This window comes from Sinocyclocheilus rhinocerous, unplaced genomic scaffold, assembly GCF_001515625.1.
Source record: "Sinocyclocheilus rhinocerous isolate Xijiao unplaced genomic scaffold, SAMN03320098_v1.1 scaffold1142, whole genome shotgun sequence".
In the NCBI taxonomy this organism is placed as follows: Eukaryota; Metazoa; Chordata; class Actinopteri; order Cypriniformes; family Cyprinidae; genus Sinocyclocheilus; species Sinocyclocheilus rhinocerous.
In genome coordinates this window covers 293,239-298,529 of record NW_015656027.1, presented here as the reverse complement: position 1 = coordinate 298,529, position 5,291 = coordinate 293,239, and the positions used below count along the sequence as shown (strand labels likewise).

General features: G+C 36.4%; 1 protein-coding gene across 1 annotated transcript in view; it reads left to right on the top strand.

The window, feature by feature from the left end:
• Nucleotides 1-5,291, top strand: part of LOC107719297 (insulin-like growth factor-binding protein 2-A) — a 22,403-nt gene that overhangs the window by 1,343 nt on the left and 15,769 nt on the right. The gene's annotated exons all lie outside the window — the stretch shown is intronic.

Sequence of the window (5,291 nt, the reverse complement as noted above, 5' to 3'; positions counted from 1 at the left end):
TCATAGTCTGTGAAAAACCCATTATTATAGACAACAATGCAATTACCAATTATTATAGACAGCCACTTGATTTTATTCCTAAATGAATGAATGAAGCATTTTGAACGAATTGATTGAATAAAAGGCTCCTTTATTAACACAATGATTTACCGCCACCTAGTGGCGATATTACTAGCATAATTCAAGTATCATTTCATTTTATTTTTTTTGTAACAAAAAAATAAAGCTTAAAAATAAGGCTTTTATGAAAACACTGAATAAAAAATTGCTATCCAACACACAAACCATTCACAATTGCTAAATTGGGCTAAAATAGAAGGTTCCGGCTGAAGATTCGGCTCTCCCTGACGGGAGTCAGCTCTTCTCGTTTGGTAACAGCCTATTGTCATATTATTCTAATTTATTTGATGTAAGAATTTAACATTAAAGATTACATACAAAAGGTAAAAGGTAAAAAAAAAAAAATTATAATAATAATAAATACATAAAAAACTGAAAATCAGTTGCCCCTTATGGGAAAGTTAATTTTTGACACTGATGACACTGGCTTATTGTTCGAAGTGTTATTTCAGGGTTTGGATATGTTCTTATAACTCAAACGAGTTCACCTTCAAATCATGATGTCAAATTCACATTTCACTAAATTCAATCACTGAAACAAGCACTCTGACGAACAAATAGTCCCATGCCAGTGGGATAACAACATATGATTTCCTAAATTTCTAGAAAGTGCTCTATGAATAAAACTCAAAAAAGAAAAAAAAATAGATGTGCTGTGAAGGTAAATTTCACAGTCAATTTCTTTTCTGTCATATTATTTAAGTTCCTCCTTTGTCTAAAACACAGCGGATTGTCTAAAACAAAAGTTATGACTGTATGTTCACATAAATTGATAGTGGTCTGTGCTTCACTACAATACATTCTCCCCGCGCTGGGAAAATTCGGATCCGATTTGAGCTGCGGATGCGTTAAAATATTTGAACTTCTGCGGCTAGACCGTATGCGACCTGCCGACCGGATGTGATGTATTCTATTAAAAATGTACACTCTATTAAGAGTGTAAGGTTAGAATGACCAATATTTTGTTCACTTTACCATTATTCTTTAAACACTATTTCTGTAAAACGGTGCTTTAAAATAATTATGGCAGAAATTATTATTTTATAATTATTAAATCATTATTTACAATGATTAGCCCCATAAAACCTACTATGTTTTTATTTTGGGGGTCATTTGTGACGATACATTCATACATTAATCATTCAAATCATTAATTTTACCATGGTGAATATGCCGAGGTAACGAACAAATAGTCCCATGCCAGTGCGATAACAACATATGATTTCCTAAATTTCTAGAAAGTGCTCTATGAAACTCAAAAAAGAAAAAAAAATAGATGTGCTGTGAAGGTAAATTACACAGTCAATTTCTTTTCTGTCATATTATTTAAGTTCCTCCTTTGTCTAAAATGCAGCGTATTGTCTTAACACAAACGTTATGACTGTATGTTCACATAAATTGATAGTGGTCTGTGTTTCACTACAATACATTCTCCCCGCGCTGCAGTGTGTTGCGCAGCTTTGCCACACAGATTTTGATAGTTAGCTATAATAGATCAGGCGGTGTGCCAAAGGACCAAAGGCTCTGTCTCGGTACGGTTTGTGTCAAGCCATTCATTAATCTGGCTGTTTGATGAAGAGAGAGATCAAATGTAGTAGAAATAAACATGTTAAGAATCAATAGAAGCGAGGACTATTATTATGTTTTTGTTTTGTTTTTTTAGGACTATGATTATGTTGCAATGTTTGGTTGACCAATCAGCGGAGAGGGGCGTTTCATTCATTCTCACATGTAGAGATCGAATATTCCAGTTGCTTATTCGTTTTCTATCCCTCATGATCAGAAGTTACCCTGATTCAACACACAAACCATTCACAATTGCTAAATTGGGCTAAAATAGAAGGTTCCGGCTGAAGATTCGGCTCTCCCTGACGGGAGTCAGCTCTTCTCGTTCGCTACAAAAAATCGGCTCTTAAGCCGCCTTTACACTATCTCCGACAAACGACAAGCTACAGACCGGAAGTCATTCATTTCCAATGGAGAGTAGTGCGGGAGCTGCATGGAGTTCCGATCATATGCGTATGCGGAAAATTCGGATCCGATTTGAGCTGCGGATGCGTTAAAAATTAATCATTCAAATCATTAATTTTACCATGGTGAATATGCCGAGGTAACGGTTGCTGCACGACCAGTTTAAAAGTACTGTGCGACTGCCACTAGGGGGAGAAATGCGACAGTCGTGTCCGAATGTCGTGTGCAGTGGAAAGGCGGCTTTAGAGCCGGCTCGTTCGCGAACGACACATAGTAGTCGCACACCGGGGGAGAAGCGCAGCCGCGTTCAGAACAACTTACAGGTATCGCACCCAGTTCAAGACAGCAGTCCACAACAGTTAATATAAAAGTAAACGTCAGGAATTAACAAAGTTGCATCGATGAGTTTGACGTACGGTGTTTGACAAAACAGAGCAAACGGAAAGAGAAAGCGCGATCTGTGGCTATTAGCTCTCTATATAAAGCATACGGACAATAAGACAAATGTTGTGCTGAAAGATATAGGCTACATAATCTTCCAGCCTAGGATGAAGTCATTATGAACATTAACAATAATTTGGGACAAATATAACGGGGATGTTATGGAAAACCATGTGAGTGGCGCTCTTTGGTGCGACAGGATTTGAAACAGCGTCCCAAGTCGCCGCGGACAGTCTTTAACTTTAACTTAATTTTGTTCAGCTGAATGTACAAAGCAAACTGTTAGCTGAAACATACACAAAATAAAAAAACACTGAAATAAGAGCAGTGCGGTTTATCTGTCAATCAGTTGCGCCATGCGCGTGAAAGTTGTGTTCGTTACTACAGCAACAGAGTTGGCTATTCTTTCAGAATCATCCTTGGTCCAATTAGATATAAAAATAAAGTGATGCGTGATTAAGACACCCAGCACTTTGATGCTGCTGTATTGTGGTTGGTTAAAAAAAAAATCTAAATGGTGTAATTTTTTTTCTGGGGGGGGGGTATGTACCCACTAATGTCAAAAGCAAACCTATGCCCTTGGAGGACGGTCTCGACTAAGAACAAGCAGTGGCGCCTTAAGGAAAATTTGAATTGGGTAGCCAGATAGGTCCAGTAAAAATGTTAAAGTGGCACGCCAAAAGTAATTTTAAAAATATGCTTTGTCTTAATAATAGATCACTTGCTGCATATTCAGTTATTATGCACTAATTACATAAGTAAATAAGGCTACATATGAAATAATGATTATGGGATTATGAGTTTTTAGTGCGAAACAACACAAAAACAGTCGGAAATAGCATGAAACTTTTAAAAATCGAAAAGAAAAAAAAAATTGAACGAAATCATCAACGGACTGGTAAGGTTAGCACAGTTTGCACCAAAAAATATGCATGTAAAAGTTTCTCAGTCAGATATTTGCGGAGTGGATGATTTTTAACGTAGGCTACCACCCTCATTGGGGGGATTTAATTATCTAGAGCAAAACATCCTGATGTGCACACGTAAATGTCCTTAAGCTTGGACTTAGGTCTGTGAATCGATTTATTTAGGATTGCGTTTATAGATCTTATAGACCTATAACTAACTGAATAGAAAAAAAAACAACAACAAAAAAACAAACAAACGTAAATTTAATTATTGTAGCCCCACCTAGTGTTGGATAGATGTATGTATACCTGAATAGTGGGTGGGATTTGGGATCATATCAGGTTTGAGGTCTCTGTGATTTATGGTCTCTGAGGCTCAAACACTTTTAGGGAAGAAAAATATTATTATTATAATTTTTTTTTTTTTAATGGCCCGAGAACTTAGCACTTTTGGTGCCTGGTCATCTAATAAAAAGTAGCTACAGAGGGCTTTAGTCCCACACTTGGGTGTGGGATTTGGGATCATATCAGGTTTGAGGTCTCTGTGATTTATGGTCTCTGAGGCTCAAACACTTTTAGGGAAGAAAAATATTATTATTATTATTATTATTATTATTATTATTTATTTATTTATTTATTTTTTTTAATGGCCCCAGAACTTAGCACTTTTGGTGCCTGGTCATATAATAAAAAGTAGCTACAGAGGGCTTTAGTCCCACACTTGGGTTGAGTAGTCTGCTTTTGACTCCATAATTGTTTAAAAATGTAGTACTTTTGATCATGAATATTGATGATAAAGCCAGACAGAGCAGTTCCAAGTGCTTTTAAACAGAAAATACGTTTATACTACACTGGCCAAATTCCTAAATATATCGATTATTAGTTATTAGTGTGAGTGAATTGGATCGCATAGTTTGGAATCGTTTACAAAATAATTAGTTTGAATTGGATTGCAAAACATCTAAATGTTTTTATTGTGGTGAATGTGTGTTTGTTTAGATACTACTAAGGGCTCCTCCACAGGTCTGCAAAAGACCAGTCAAGAGGATGTGATAGAAGAAGTACAGTGCCTTTAATGGATTGTACTGACAATTGTTTATCTGATTAAACATCTTTCCAACAAAGTTTCATTAAAAAAGTTATGTTTTGAAAAAAGACACATAATATTGGACCTACAGTTCAGTGCCATTATGCAAGTCCGTAATATCCTTCACAGCCTCTTTTTCATGCATGTGAAGTTCAGTATGCTGTCTACTGTGACTAAGGTCGATTGGTGGTGTCTAGGTAGTAGTTTTATAATGTTATAAGGTTTTTTAAGTGTGAGATGGGAAAGAGAGCACTATTGTTGCAATATATATATATATATACTATAATATCTGTCTGAAGTCTTTATATTTATACACGCACATTATTAACAGACTTTCAAAACAGGCCTGATTTCTCTAGTACAAAGTGTTCATGAACTGCAGCAAGGGTTCATGAACTGTGCAAATACTGCATCTCTGCGTCCTATGCTGGTGTTGTCAAAATATCTTTAGTGGCACCAACATGCTGGATTGTACAGCAGCACTTGGTACTTGGTAGCAGTCTTGGTAAACATGGCCAAAAAGCTGTCCATAAAAACAAACAACTTTGGTCTGACTGTGGACAGATGTTTGTGGCCAGTGTGAATAGGTCCATAGGAATCCATTGTTTTTGTTTAAAATCTTGAACATTCACAGCAAATATTTGATCTTGGTTCTTTGAAGCTCTACACAAGTGTTCTCCAAATCCTGTTGTGGCAGAGGGCATGCTTTCTGGTGAAAGACAGGAAAACATACACTTCCTGCAAATGATGAGCGTAGCTGTTTA